Source organism: Dicentrarchus labrax, unplaced genomic scaffold (assembly GCF_905237075.1).
Source record: "Dicentrarchus labrax unplaced genomic scaffold, dlabrax2021, whole genome shotgun sequence".
In the NCBI taxonomy this organism is placed as follows: domain Eukaryota; kingdom Metazoa; phylum Chordata; class Actinopteri; family Moronidae; genus Dicentrarchus; species Dicentrarchus labrax.
Genome location: NW_026136721.1, coordinates 1,546,079 through 1,562,060, shown reverse-complemented (window position 1 = coordinate 1,562,060; position 15,982 = coordinate 1,546,079). Strand labels below are relative to the sequence as shown.

Genomic DNA, 15,982 nt, shown 5'->3' with positions numbered 1-15,982 from the left:
ATTTACAGACGCTTCTTACTACAGTGACATTTACAGACGCTTGTTACAGATGCTTGTTACTATGGTGACATTTACAGACGCTTGTTACTACGGTGACATTTACGGTAACATTTACAGACCCTTTTTTGGGGGGGGACTTTTATTGCCTTTATGACAGTGACAGCTGAAAGCAGACAGGAAAGGGGGACAGAGAGAGGGGATGACACGCAGCAAAGTGCAGGTCAGATTCGAACCCTCAGGACTCAGCCTTGGTACATGGGTCGCTAGCTCTACCCACTGAGCTAACCGGGCGCCCCTTACGTTTGTTACTACAGTAACATTTACAGAAGCTTGTTACTATGGTAGCATTTACAGGCACTGGTTACTAAGGTAACATTTACAGACGCTTGTTACTACGGTAACATTTACAGACGCTTGTTACTACGGTAACATTAACAGAAGGTTGTTACTACGGTAACATTTACAGGCGCTTGTTACTACGGTAGCATTTACAGGCACTGGTTGCTAAGGTAACATTTACAGATGCTTGTTACTACGGTAGCATTTACAGGCACTGGTTACTAAGGTAACATTTACAGACGCTTGTTACTACGGTAACATTTACAGAATCTTGTTACTACGGTAGCATTTACAGGCACTGGTTACTAAGGTAACATTTACAGGCACTGGTTACTAAGGTAACATTTACAGAAGGTTGTTACTACGGTAACATTTACAGGCGCTTGTTACTACAGTAGCATTTACAGGCACTGGTTACTATGGTAACATGTACACTGTAATAACGGACCAACAGACTTTCTGTATTCTCTGGTTGTGAACAGAGAGAACAGCTTGTAAACATATAATGTTGTTCAGAGTGAGACAGTTCCAGTTCATTACCATTTCCCAGCATCCTCTCTGCTGGTCACACACACACACACACACACACACACACACACAGATAATAGACGTACACCCTCCTCTTCCTCAGAGACTCAAAGACGTCTAAATCCCTCCTTTCACACTAACTCTGTGTGTGTGTGTGTAGCTGTCATCTCAAAGCTCTGACATTAAATAGCTGCAAGGTTCATTTTCTTTCTTTGTAACAGAAGGCACATTAAACACACACACACACACACACACACACACACACATCCCTCAGGACAGTGTTAGCTCATCAACAGATACGAGACACAATCTGTTTAATCTGCTTCTATGAATTTGCATCTATATAATAAACTGAACACACACACACACACACACACACACACACACACACACAAATTCTCTCTCTCAAAGGAAAACACACAGAAAAGCAATCTCAGCCTCTTGATCGCCCGACACTGAACTGTAGATGAGTCTGTAGCACTGATACTACTGATGGTACTGATAATACTGATGGTACTGATGGTACTGATACTACTGATGGTACTGATGGTACTGATGGTACTGATAATATTGATAATACTGATGGTACTGATGGTACTGATGGTACTGATAATACTGATAATACTGATGGTACTGATAATACTGATACTACTGATGGTACTGATGGTACTGATACTACTGATGGTACTGATAACACTGATGGTACTGATGGTACTGATAATATTGATAATACTGATGGTACTGATGGTACTGATGGTACTGATACTACTGATAGTACTGATGGTACTGATGGTACTGATGGTACTGATAATACTGATACTACTGATGGTACTGATGGTACTGATACTACTGATGGTACTGATGGTACTGATACTACTGATAGTACTGATGGTACTGATGGTACTGATACTACTGATGGTACTGATGGTACTGATACTACTGATAGTACTGATACTACTGACGGTACTGATACTACTGATACTACTGATAATACTGATACAGACAGACACACAGATGAATGTTTCCACCACATACCAACCCTGTGTGTGTGTGTGTGTGTGTGTACAGCAGCAGTAATTAATCATAATGTGCAGCTATTGATTGTCTCCAGTCTCCTGATCAATAACTACAAGTCCTCTCCTAAAAGTTGTCGCACTGTGAGGATCATTAACCCTTTAAACACTCAACACTAACCACAGTCAAGACAAAAAGTACACAACGGAACCACAGTATATACAGTAATATAGTACTATACACTGTATCTTTATTGATTATTGATCAGTGTACACTGTATCTTTATGGATCATTGATCAGTATACACTGTATCTTTATGGATGATATTGATCAGTATACACTGTATCTTTATGGATGATATTGATCCTGTATTGACAGTCAGACTGTGGACATATGACGGACTTTAGCTCGTGTTTCTAGAGTTACGTGTTGTTACGAACACGTGAGGAATTGTTAAAATGTGATATTTCTTAAAGGGAGTTTGGTGCAGGGAGCTTTTAGTTGGATTCAAACTGCTGATATGGATCATTGTTAACGTTTAGTCTCCACTACAGAAACACTAGCTAACTGCTGAAGGCTGATCAGGTTGATTGATGCTTTATAATGGGAGTATTGATTACTGATCAGGATCGTTATCTTTTTAAAGAACTTTTCTGATTAAACATGATGTTATTAATGCTGCTATTGATTAATTTATAAGTGCAGATTATAGTTTCATATTATATGAAACTGAATATTATGTTAATATCAAACTGTTGGTTGGATAAAAAAGCAGTCTGAAGATTCAACTCAAGCTTTTATCTTGAAAATCACACACACACACACACACACACACACACAAAAACACAAACACACACACACACACACACACACACACACAGTGTGTCCGTGTGTCATAAAGCTGTTTAAGTTTGAACGAGCAGCTGTTTGCAGACAGGAAATGAGTGTCAGGATGAAATGTCACACACACTCACACACGTATTTCGGGGTGTTGCTGTTGCCGTGGTTACTGTGACCTCAGAGCAACACTAATTGTACACGCGTGTGTGTGCCTGAATGCCGGTTGTGACCTCTGACCTCTCGCTGCTCAGAGGGAAGGTATGCTAGTCGAGACACGTCCGGTGGTTGCCATGGAGACGCAGAGAGGTGGGTTGGTGAGAGAGAGACAGCCGACTTGCAGTTCCTCTAACGGCCACTAGAGGCTCCATATTATATTCTATATTCCCTCTTTAAATTATATTAAGTTCATTAAAGTTAGGAATAATTAAGGGTGTGGTCACTTTGAGTGACAAGTGGGTGTTTCAGTAACCAGCCTTCATTTAGCTCCGCCTCTTTGACCATTGTTGGATCAGCCGTGTGCCGGCGGAGTCAGGACTGCCAAGATGGTGTTATTATTATTGTTATTGTTATTGTTTTTAATATTATTACTATTATCATTATTAGTATAAGTATTTTGGTTTTTGAGCCTTAAAAAAAGGTCAGTTGTCTTTAATTATTATTCCTTTCTTTATAAACTGAAGAGTTTGACTGAAACGTTTAAAGCGAAATTGAATTCCTGACTGAGCTTCACAGACCTGTGGGGGCGTCACAGAGGCTGGTTGTCGTACAGTTTATGGTCTGTGAGTCTCAGTCGACATCTTTTATCAGAGTCACAGACCTGTTCACATATCAGGACCACTGCTGGCTCTATCTAACCACTGCTGGTCCACTAGGAAGATGTTTGGTTACCCAGAGATCTCCGACTCGGTGCAGGACTCTGGCTGCACACAGAGAAGAAGTTGTGTGAAGAAGAAGAAGAAGAAGAAGAAAGAAGAAGAAGAAAGACGCAGGAAGGAGGAGTGTCCGTGGAGAGGCGATAGCATTTAGCTGAAGTGCTGGTGGGCCGGATTAGACCTCTGCTCACCACTGTAATCTATTACCAGCCAATCACACACACACACACACACACACACACACACACACACACACACACACACACACAGTCAGCTGGCAGAGCGCCTGGGTGGAGCCGCACTCGTCTTCTTTTACCAACTCTTCCTCTCTTTTCATCTCTCTTTCTTCCCTTCTCTCTCTCTCTGTCGTCTGTGTTTCTAATGCTTGCCCGCCCTCCCTCGCTCTGAAGTATGTAAGTCTGAATGAAACCATCTGGTCCTGATTAGGAAAATGTCTCTCTCTCTCTCTCTCTCTCTCTCTCTCTCTGTGGTTTCTCCCTCCTTCCTCTCGTCTCTCTCTGAAGCTGCTCACTGTGTTTATTCATCCTTTCATTCGTTCATTGGCAGCAGAGCCCGCCGCAGTGATGGCCCCGTTACTGTCTCTGCACTGGTGTTAAATAAAGTTTGCTTTGGAGGTGTTGAGGCTGCCGCTGTGATGTCTCTCACACAGAGTGTTGTTGTTCGGTAATACCCAATGCTGGGCGAGCAGCTGAATGTTAACGACGCAGCTCTCGCAGCGTTTCAGGAGGAAACGCAGTAGATCACGTATGAACCACGTCCACTGAGCAGAGTCATGTTCCTGTCCGCCCCGAAGACCAGACTAGGATGGAAAATGGACAAAGAAAGACAGAGACGTTGAGGAAACAGGATGAACTGAAGCTGTTTTCATTCATTCGAAATATTGGCAGGAAAACATTTTAAAGTGTGCAACATATTACAGTACAGTCTCTTTCTGTCACACACTGTAATGTTTATAGGGAAGTTTCCATTAGTGCATATTCAGCTGAAAAGAAGAATCCTTCACACAAATGTCCCTATTTGTTTAGTTTGTCTGTTCTGGGATACCGTAGAAACATGGCGGACTCCGCCAGCAGAGGACCCACTCCCTCTAATGTTCAGCTGATTAAACACTAATGAAAACATACCTATGGTGACCTTATTATTATTATTATTATATTTATGTGACACACTGGAGCTTTAATTAAAAAAAACAACCACAAATAAAACATGGTGGTTCAACGTTCACATTAAACAGATCCATCAGAAAGCAGCGCAGGGAAACAGGGAAAGTGGCTCCTGCTGGTATATTGATTATTATTGATTACTGACGAGTAAACCTGAAGCCTCTGTTGATCACTGTGTGTGTGTGTGTGTGTGTGTGTGTGTGTGTGTGTGTGTGTGCATCAGACTCCTTCAGGAAGCAGCCCCTTTCCTTCCTCTCTTTGTCTGTCCATCGCACACACACACACACACACACATAGTGACACACACACACACACACACACACACTGACACACACACTGACACACACATACACAGCAATTAGCAGTGTGTAACGAGGCTGATCTAATGTGTGTGTTATTATCTGTGTGGGCAGTGAGCCGTTAGCATGTGCTAATGCTAACAACCTGCGAAAACCAAACCTTGAGAGTTGATTGGACGAGACCGGACAGGCAGGGCCGGTGACACGGGCAGCTCCCAGCAGCCCCTGGGGCTGTGTGTGTGTGTGTGTGTGTGTGATTGGATGTGACAGTGGACACACACACTGTGACAGACAGCAGTGGTGGCATTTAGCTGGTAACACACACACAGACACAGACACACACACACAGACACACACACACACACACACACACACACACACACACACACACACACACAGACACACACAGTCACAGAGAAAACAACAGATTCTGTTTGTTTGACGGACGGATGAGTTCAGACAGGAAAGACAGAAAACAGGAGGGAAGAAGAAGGTAAAGATGGAGGGCAAGTGAGGAAGGAAAGAAGAGGAGATAAAGTAGGAGAGGAGGAGGCAGAGGAGGAGGTAGAGCATGAGGTAGAGGAGGTACAGCATGAGGTAGAGTTTGAGGTAGGCAGAGGAGGAGGTAGAGGAGGTAGAGCTTGAGGTAGAGGAGGAAGTAGAGTTTGAGGTAGAGGAGGTAGAGCATGAGGTAGAGGTTGAGGTAGAGGATGAGATAGAGGAGGTAGAGGAAGAGGTAGAGCATGAGGTAGAGGAGGTAGAGGAGGCATAGCATGAGGTAGAGGAGGTAGAGGATGAGGTAGAAGAGGTAGAGGAGGAGGTAGAGGATGAGGTAGAGGATGAGGTAGAGGAGAAGGTAGAGCATGAGGTAGAGGAGGAGGTAGAGGAGGTAGAGGAGGAGGTACAGGATGAGAGGAGGAGGTAGAGGAGGAGGTAGAGCATGAGAGGAGGAGGTAGAGGAGGAGGTAGAGGATGAGAGGAGGAGGTAGAGGAGGAGGTAGAGGGAGAGGTAGAGCATGAGGTAGAGGAGGTAGAGGAGGCATAGCATGAGGTAGAGGAGGTAGAGGATGAGGTAGAAGAGGTAGAGGAGGAGGTAGAGGATGAGGTAGAGGAGAAGGTAGAGCATGAGGTAGAGGAGGAGGTAGAGGAGGTAGAGGAGGAGGTAGAGGAGGAGGTAGAGGATGAGAGGAGGAGGTAGAGGAGGAGGTAGAGGGTGAGGTAGAGGAGGAGGTAGAGCATGAGAGGAGGAGGTAGAGGAGGAGGTAGAGGATGAGAGGAGGAGGTAGACGTGGAGGTAGAGGGTGAGGTAGAGGAGGAGGTAGAGGATGAGAGGAGGAGGTAGAGGAGGAGGTAGAGGGTGAGGTAGAGGAGGTAGTGGAGGAGAGGAGGAGGTGGAGGAGGTAGAGGAGGAGGTAGAGGATGAGAGGAGGAGGTAGAGGAGGAGGTAGAGGAGGAGAGGAGGAGGTAGAGGAGGAGGTAGAGGAGGAGGTAGAGGAGGTAGAGGAGGAGGTAGAGGATGAGAGGAGGAGGTAGAGGAGGAGGTAAAGGGTGAGGTAGAGGAGGAGGTAGAGCATGAGAGGAGGAGGTAGAGGAGGAGGTAGAGGATGAGAGGAGGAGGTAGACGTGGAGGTAGAGGGTGAGGTAGAGGAGGAGGTAGAGGATGAGAGGAGGAGGTAGAGGAGGAGGTAGAGGGTGAGGTAGAGGAGGTAGAGGAGGAGGTAGAGGAGGAGAGGAGGAGATGGAGGAGGTAGAGGAGGAGGTAGAGGAGGAGGTAGAGGAGGAGAGGAGGAGGTAGAGGAGGAGAGGAATGTTTCCTCGGTGTAGTAATGTCTATAAAAAGAAACACTGATTAAAGACAAAGTTCAACACAGTGACTACACCCAACACACACACACACACACACAGTAACACCCACACAAACAACACACACACAAACACACACACACACAAACACACACACACACACACATAAACACACACACACACACACACACACACACCCAACACACACACACACAAACACACACACACACACACACACACACACATAAACACACACACACACACACACACACACACAGTAACACCCACACACCCAACACACACACACACAAACACACACACACACACACACACACACATAAACACACACACACACACACACACACACACCCAACACACACACACACACACACACACACATAAACACACACACACACACACACACAGTAACACCCACACACACACACACACACACACACACACACACACACACACACCCAACACACACACACACACACACACACACACCCAACACACACCCAACACACACACACACACACACACACACACACCCAACACACACCCAACACACACACACACACACACACACACACACACACACACACACACACACACACCCAACACACACCCAACACACACACACACACACACACACACACACACAGTAACACACAGTAACAAACACACACACTACAAATAGTTTGATGCCCTTGAAAGTGTGTGTGTGTGTGTGAACAGTAACTGGGCCCTAACAGCGTTAGTGTTAGCACAGCGAGCTAACTCGCCTCTGGCTAAACATGAATAATGCAGCAGTCAGTGCAGTGCCTCTGGGTGTGTGTGTGTGTGTGTATGTATGTAGGTGTGTGTGTGTGTGTGTGTGTGTGTGTGTTACTGTGTGTGTGTGAGAGTCTGTGTGTTGTTGTGCTATCACTGTTATCTGGCTGTACTTGAGGCTGTCTATATGACGGTATTAGAATAATATGCTAATTACTAATAATTACCCTGTAATTTACACACTCAGATTATCTCCGTCTCCCCCTCAAGTCTCCCCCCGTTCCTCCTCCTCCCTCTGGGCTGTAACTCCTTCTGGCAAGGACGAGGAGGAGGAAGAGGAGGAGGAGGAGGAGGAGGAAACCTGCAGGACACAACATGTCTGCAGCGACATTTCAGCTGAAAACATCACAGACGAACTGTTGAGAAACAACTGCTGGGAACCCCCTCCCAACACACACACACACACACACACACACACACACACACACACACACTCTCTCTCACACACTCACTCTGACACACTTACACACACAGCATTGTTCTCATGAGCTAACAGGAACCTCTGGAGAACATTTCCTGCAACATAAACTCACTGTTACACAAATTATAACTTAACTGTGAAACCAACCAGGAAACAGCTGATAGACCCAGGACCCTGGACCAAAACCAGGTACAGACCAAGGACCCTGGACCAAAACCAGGTACACACCCAGGACCATGGACCAAAACCAGGTACAGACCCAGGACCATGGACCAAAACCAGGTACAGACCAAGGACCCTGGACCAAAACCAGGTACAGACCCAGAACCCTGGACCAAAACCAGGTACACACCCAGGACCATGGACCAAAACCAGGTACACACCCAGGACCCTGGACCAGTTATTTGTTGTTATTTTCAGGACACAAAGCAGGTTGAGTGTATGTGTGAGTGCTGATGGCCAGCGGAGGTGTGAGTGTCTCCGTGTGTCCGCTGTCTGTCCTCATCAGTCAGACTCAGACCCAGAGGACGCCGGCTGTCAGCCTGCTGTACGTCCACTGTCAGGCTCCGCCTCCATCCGCACTGAACCACATCACGTCTGTCAGTCAACATGGCAGTCATTGTAAACCCAAATATATACTTACAGCTCTGGTTAAAGTTAATAATGACCTTCTGACTGCTTTTGACAATGGACTTGTCTCTGTACTTGTATTATTAGATCTTAGTGCTGCATTTGACACCATTGACCATAATATTCTTTTACAGAGACTTGAGCATCAAATTGGCATTAAAGGAACCGCACTAAGCTGGTTTAAGTCATACTTATCAGTAGAGGTGGGCGATATATATCGTTTGCGATAATATCGTCATTGTTGTTTTGACGATGTGCAAATTTCCATTATCGAGTATTTAAATTACTTCGCCAAAATTATTGAAACGCACGCAGAAACTCCTCACATCCATTAATACACGGTGCAGCAACGCTCTCTACAGCATGGCAGGATTCAGTCACACGACTAGTGGGCCTACGTGATCACATGACGTGATCACGTGACCTCTCGCTAGCATCCTCCTTGCAACAGTTTAGCAGCGCGTTGTGATGGTAGAGAGAAAATGCAAGCACCTCCAGTCCCTGAAGCTCCCGGTACTTCAGATGATTTAGTGCCGATACAAATCCTATGAGCTTCAGCGTTTAGAGCGCTAAGCGCCTTCAGCGGTAAAAGGATTTCAGCGGAGATGGTTTTTTAGCGCAGTGCTCAAATCGCTTCAAGTTGAAATCTGTTCAACTTTTAACACCGCTGGGCGCTCGGAAAATTTGTTTTTGAGCACTCTCAGCGCTAAAAACACGTTTGGTGGACACAAGCCCTAACTCAGACAATTCCAATCACATTTTAAAGGATATCAACTGATTATCGTTATCGCCAAAATCCCCAAAAATAACGAGATATTATTTTTTGCCCATATCACCCACCCCTACTTAACAGATTGTTCGCAGTTTGTACATGTTGATGAAACTTCAATGAATGCTACAGTTAGTCAGTAGTTCCACAAGGTTCTGTACTTATCTGTACTTACAATACTATTTACTTTATATATGCTCCCTTTAGGCAACATTATTAGGAATCACTCCATTAACTTTCACTGTTATGCAGATGATACACAGTTATATCTATCAATCAAGCCCGATGAAATTAATTAATTATCTAAATTACAAACATGTCTTAAGGACATAAAATCCTGGATGAGCTGCAATTTTCTGATGTTAAACTGAAGTTCTTGTACTTGGCCCCAAAAACCTTAGAGACTCACTGTCTAAAGATATAGTTACTCTAGATGGCATTACCTTGGCCTCTAGCACCACTGTCAGGAATCTTGGAGTTATCTTTGATCAGGATTTGTCATTTAATTCCCACATAAAGCAGACCTCTAGGACTGCCTTCTTTCATCTATGCAATATTACAAAAATTAGACACATACTATCACAGACAGATGCAGAAAAACTAATCCATGCATTTGTTACTTCAAGGCTGGATTACTGCAACTCTTTATTATCAGGTTGCCCCAATAAGTCCATTAAGAAGCTCCAATTAATTCAAAACAGTGCAGCACGAGTACTGACAGGAACTAGAAAAAGAGATCATATCTCTCCTGTATTAGCTTCTCTGCACTGGCTCTCTGTAAAATTTATATACATTCTTGTCCCATTAATACATGTTACTAACTTCACTTCTTCCCCAGCTTATTATTTTGACATTTAATTTCAAAGTTTTGAGTTAACATGAAAACTTTTTATTAATTAAGTTTTCAACTCCGATGATCCCACGCTGTTTCACAACCTCATCAAACTTCCTTTTTTGATATTATTTTGTAGTGACAGACACTCTAATGGCAGAAATGACAGGCTGTGTCCTCTGTGCCGTCCCTCAGGGTGGCGTTCTCAGTCCACAGCTTTTCTCTATATAACCTGATAGATTTAAACCTCTACCACGGTGTCACTTCGATATGTATTTGCTGTTAATATAAGACAGATAATCTGTTACCGTAGACAGACAGATATGTAAATGAGGGTGAATTTTCATCAAAAAGAGTCAACAGATGGACTTCTTTAAATACACACACACAAACAGACAGAAAGGGTTTATGAGAACAGAGATTAGAGATTAAGGCGTATCATAAACCAGAATCATGTAAGATTAATCTCTCTATGTTCCAGATAATCAAAAGAAAGAAAGGAAAGATTCCTTCCCGTTGTCTTTCTCCCTGACATCAGCATCTCAGCGGGATTGTGGGACATTTGCTGGTGCATGCTGGGTACTTTGTTGTATAAATGCATTTGATGACACAGAGACGTCAATATTTATGTTCAGTAATAAGTAATACTGCATTTAAAAAAACTCACATAAGTGACAAAAAGATGGAGCGCAAGCTCAACAGCAGATCAATGACCAGTGAGGATGGAGGGAGGAAGACACTGGACGCTGAGGAGATGAAGAAGAAGAAGAAGAAGAAGAAGAGAGGTGAAGAGGATGAGTGAGTACAAAGAGAAAGTGAAGTAGTAAAAGAGAGAGAGACATTTAGAGGACTTTTGCTGTCCGGCTGAGTCATCATAAATCTGTGTGTGTGTGTGTGTGTGTGTGTGTGTGTGTGTGGTGTAGGGATCAATACAGCAGCAGATTGTCTGCTTCTCAGCTGTCCATTTTCAATGGAGCTCACTAAATCTTCCTCCAATATCCAACCCAACCTTCTCTCGTCATCTTGTCACCGATTAACAACGATCGATCAATTGATTTTTTTTTTTTTATTTGTGTCGTAAACTCAATGAGATTCACTGTGAGCAACTTCCTGTCTGTAATGTGAAGTCGTTGTGGTGTCTGATCAGCCAGCATCAGTAATCAATACACAGATTATTAAAGCATTAATCAAACTAATACTGTCAGACAACCTTATAAGACTTCAGCAGTGTTTCTGTAATATTTAATAAAGTTTACATCCAAATTTAACTTAACAGAAACTTTAACAGAAAATCCTCCAAATCACCTCTTTCACAGCAGCCATTTTGACATAAATAGTAGGGTAAAATCAGGTGTTACCAATGATTGATCTGTTCCATTCATGGTGCTTTTATTGTGCTTTACCAGATAGAATGGAATTTACCCTACTATTTCACATCAAAAGAGCTGCTGTGAAAAATAACTCTTTTACTGTAAATTCCAAACATCTCTCTCTCAGAACAGTTTCATTGTCGTCTGTGACCAGAGGCACAGACAGCAGGTGTTTGTTAGCACACCAGACTCCATAGAGAAATCAGAGGATTTTGGAGTGGACAATGAATACAACAAACGACTGGACGGCACACGCACACAGCGGTGTAAATGTCATGGATGATGAAGAGTACACCAGAGTCTGCATCTCACCCTCTGACACCCCCTCCTCACCCCCACTCACCCCACCATACAGAAGGTCATCGCTAACCTCCAGCAGCGAGAGAGCGGGGGGGATCATTCAGCCTGGCAGAGGCTGAAAAGGTCTTCTCCCACAGGACTCACTAACACACCAACACACACTCTCACAGTAACACACTCTCACAGTAACAGCAGGTGTGAGGCTGTTGGGCTTCAGGGAGCAGAGATATGAACAAAAAGTCAAAATGTGGCAGCAAAAGATGCAACTGGTGGCTGCAGAGAAGGAGGAGAGAGGAGGTGATTCAATGCAAGGTGCATATTGAGAAAATCCAGTCTTCCCAAGATCTGTCAAAGTGATAATAAAGTTGTGTTTTTCTACGGCGATGATAAAGTTGTGTGTTTGTACAGTAATCAGTGAGATCCGCTAGCTAGCCATGCTGTTAGCTAGCTAGCTAACTAATGAATCTTCACTCTGTGTGGCTAACAGTTGCAGATTGATTGAATGTTGTGATATCATTGGTTTCAGTTAGTTCATGCTGACGTAAGCACGCATCACATTTTGTTTTACAGACACAATGATTGGATTCTGATATAAAAATACAGAGAAACTGAGTTTGTGTGAATGTTTTGTCAAACATTGTTAAATAGGGGTACGATAAAACTGAGGATGTGATCTTAAAGGCTTAAAATGACATTTTTCATTTCACCTGGACTTTAAAAAGCAAACACTAACTAACAGAGCCGACACAGAGCAGGTTACAGAGATCTGCTGGCAGTTCAGCCAGTATCACTTTAACAATAAAAATGTTCCAGTGCTGGTTAATGGAGGAGGCAGCATGCAGATACAATACGTCACTGTAATCAATCACAGACAACAAAGTAGCTTCCACAAGTTGTTTCTTGGCAGTAAAACCAATTTTCAGTTTGAGCTTCCAAACTAGATTATGTACATTAAATACAGTTTTTCTCAATTGTTTACACACAAATACTGGTACTTGAGACACAATGACCACAACATGTAACTCATGCACCAACCCTCTGAACCAATTCTGCTAAACTATAAGCACAATTCCTGCTTTACACTCAAATTGCAGTTCTTAAACACACTTTTTTCAAAACACTACACACAATTCTCTGCATTCGGCACAATTTTCATGAAGAAAATATCTTGTTTTCACAAAGAACACACTGTCATTAAAAATTCTAAAGTTAATTGCCCTACCATGCACACTGACTCATCACACGGGCAAACACCTGTCACACAGTTTTACAATTAGCAATCAGAGCTTTAGCATAAAAGGGCAACAAGTTAGGGTTAGATATAGCAGTTGATGCTTTTCATGGCTGGATTCGCCATGCTAGGCGATATTTCTCCCACTGCTTGGCCAGGGAAAACATTGCTTGTGATGTGGATGAGGTGCTGTGGCCAGACCCAAACAGAAGAGAGGATGCAGCATGTTTTTTTTTTTGTTTTTACTGTAACTGTATACAGTAAATTCTTCTGTTGTTTTGTATGTAGACCACTGTATGTGCAACTTTGTGTTGGTTGGGATGTACACTGTGTACATTGTTTTTGTGGGAAAAATAAAATATATTTGTTATCGTGTATTTGTGTGTTCTGAGTATAAAAACGATATTCTCAAATATTTTACAACACACTTACTACTGTCTGTAGTAAGTGTAACACTGAACAAAAAAAAAAGTGTGTGTTTTCCATTCATCATAGTGTTTTACATTGAGCACATCAGTGTTCAACTGGTTCTTATAAATGTTTATTCATATGATGGTTTGTGTGTGTCATTAGAAAACAAAATACCATTTTGAGAAGAAATAACATTGTTTTGAATGTAAAGTTTCATTTTGCAGGAGAATTGAGGGGTTTTGCCCATTGTGTGTGTTTTTTGATTCGTGTGTAGAGTTCTGAGAGTATGAAGCATGCTTTCAGAAAATGTGTGTAAACAATCGAGAAAAACTGTAAAATCTTGTTATCAGTGGATTTGCCATCAGATGCTAAAATACTAAAATCATCAAGCAACTGTAAGCAAGCTTTAGAGAAGACCATGAGCTGAGCATTTAAAACCAATTTAAGACTCAGCAGAGTAGTTTGTAATGACTGGAATAAATTACTGTGTCATCGACATAGAAGTGTATTTTTGTCATTTATACTTTTAATTAAAAATACAAAACAAAATAGGTCCCAAACTGGTACCCTGGGGGACACCTTAAGCTATCTCAAGAAAATCTGATATGTGGCCCTCTGAGTGGACACACCGAGTTCAATCTGCTAAATAATATATAATTGTATATTGTAATATTATTTAATACAGTATATGCAACAAGAAAACATTCAATCCTGGCAGTATGTGATCTACACATATACCGGTTGTTATACAAATTGGTGAAATGTGCCGCTGGAGCTGCTGTAGAGGGGGCGCTGTCGAGCCATGTTGCCACGCCCATGATGTGCTGAGGTCCACAGAATATGTAATTCTTCCTTACTCCTAACATGTGTGCCACGTTTCATGAGGTTTGCAGCACGTTGCAGCCTGTAATAAGAACATCAGCTGATTGATGGTTGCTAAATTTTTTTAGGTTTTATTTAATAATTAGTAGAAACATTATTATGTGATTAAAAAGTAATAAAGCTCTGAAATAATAATGTTGGATTTGTTCTGTGTTTAATTACGTAAAACTAATAACTTGTGTGAAACAGTCAGTTAACGCCGTCACCAGCAGTAGAAGACGACTGAATCTGTGTAAAATATACAAACACAGACAGGATCGGATGTGAGACTGTCTGTAGAGAGACAGACAGGTAGAAGCAGAGGGTGGGTGGGGTTGAGGGGAGGTCTAAGTGCCCCCCAGGCTTGGCTCACAGCACATTTGCATTAGTGGCCGACCGCCATAAGGGAGCTGCAGGGAAAAGAGAGAGAGCTCATAATGGTCTAAGAGTGTGTGTGTGGACCTGTATTACTCATATTGTGGGGACACACGTTTGTTTACACAGTGACAATGTGGGGACTCAGTTTAGGGTTCGTCTATAATTCTGTGCGTGGAGCCTAATTGCTGCCAGAAAGACACAGCTCCAGCTATGCTAAGGTAACTGCAGCTCTCACAAGACTGAATGTTGTAAGCCACTACCGCTGTCCAGCGCCGCCGCCAATCTACCAGCCAGATCAGCCCCAGGAGTCTTAGCTGCTGTTAACTAATGTTGGGGACATTCAGCATGGCTGGATTAACATTAGCTTCCCCAAACAGTGAATGTTGTAACAACAATAAATGATGTTGCGGTACAAAGCTATGGTGTATACGTATATATTTCCTTGTGATGGTTGGGTGAGGCGAGGGACAGGAAGCAGCTTTGTTTCATGTTTTAAAAACAGTTAGGAGATAAATCAGGTCAAATAAAAGTTGTTTTACCTACAAATGAATTAAAAGATCTGAAAATATCAGCAGGAATAACTGATCCAACCTCTCCCTGCGCGTCTTTAACCTCTCTTAACCTCGGCCAATCCCAGAGGTGATTCTTGGTTTCCCGCGGTTACGGTCTGACACACATACAGCCAATCATTAATCAGAGTGTGGTGGCATATTAAGAGTCTGGAGCAGCCCGAGGACACACACACACACACACACTGTGACCCAAAAACTCGTCCTCAGTACAAAGACGTCTCAGAAAGCAGGAGGTCGACACACACTGAGCGCGCTCAGCTGGATGGCCGCGTGAAGCCGCTCCGATCTGCCAGCAGCGCTCATGTTTACAGACGGCAGCGAACGCACCGACTGAAGGCTGGCAGTCAGAGTGTCAGTTTGATGTGACGGAAAATATCCACAAAAAATGTACTTTTCTGCGTGTGGAGCCCAGTGATGCCTTCACTGTCAGTCCGTTTTCTCCGGATTCATTGGCCAATCAGGGTCCAACTCTGGTGCATTTATTTCAACTAGTA

At 43.2% G+C, this 15,982-nt stretch overlaps 1 protein-coding gene across 1 annotated transcript in view; it reads right to left on the bottom strand.

Moving 5' to 3' along the window:
- The window catches only part of LOC127355195 (receptor-type tyrosine-protein phosphatase mu), a 137,154-nt gene that overhangs the window by 113,435 nt on the left and 7,737 nt on the right, over positions 1 to 15,982 (bottom strand). The gene's annotated exons all lie outside the window — the stretch shown is intronic.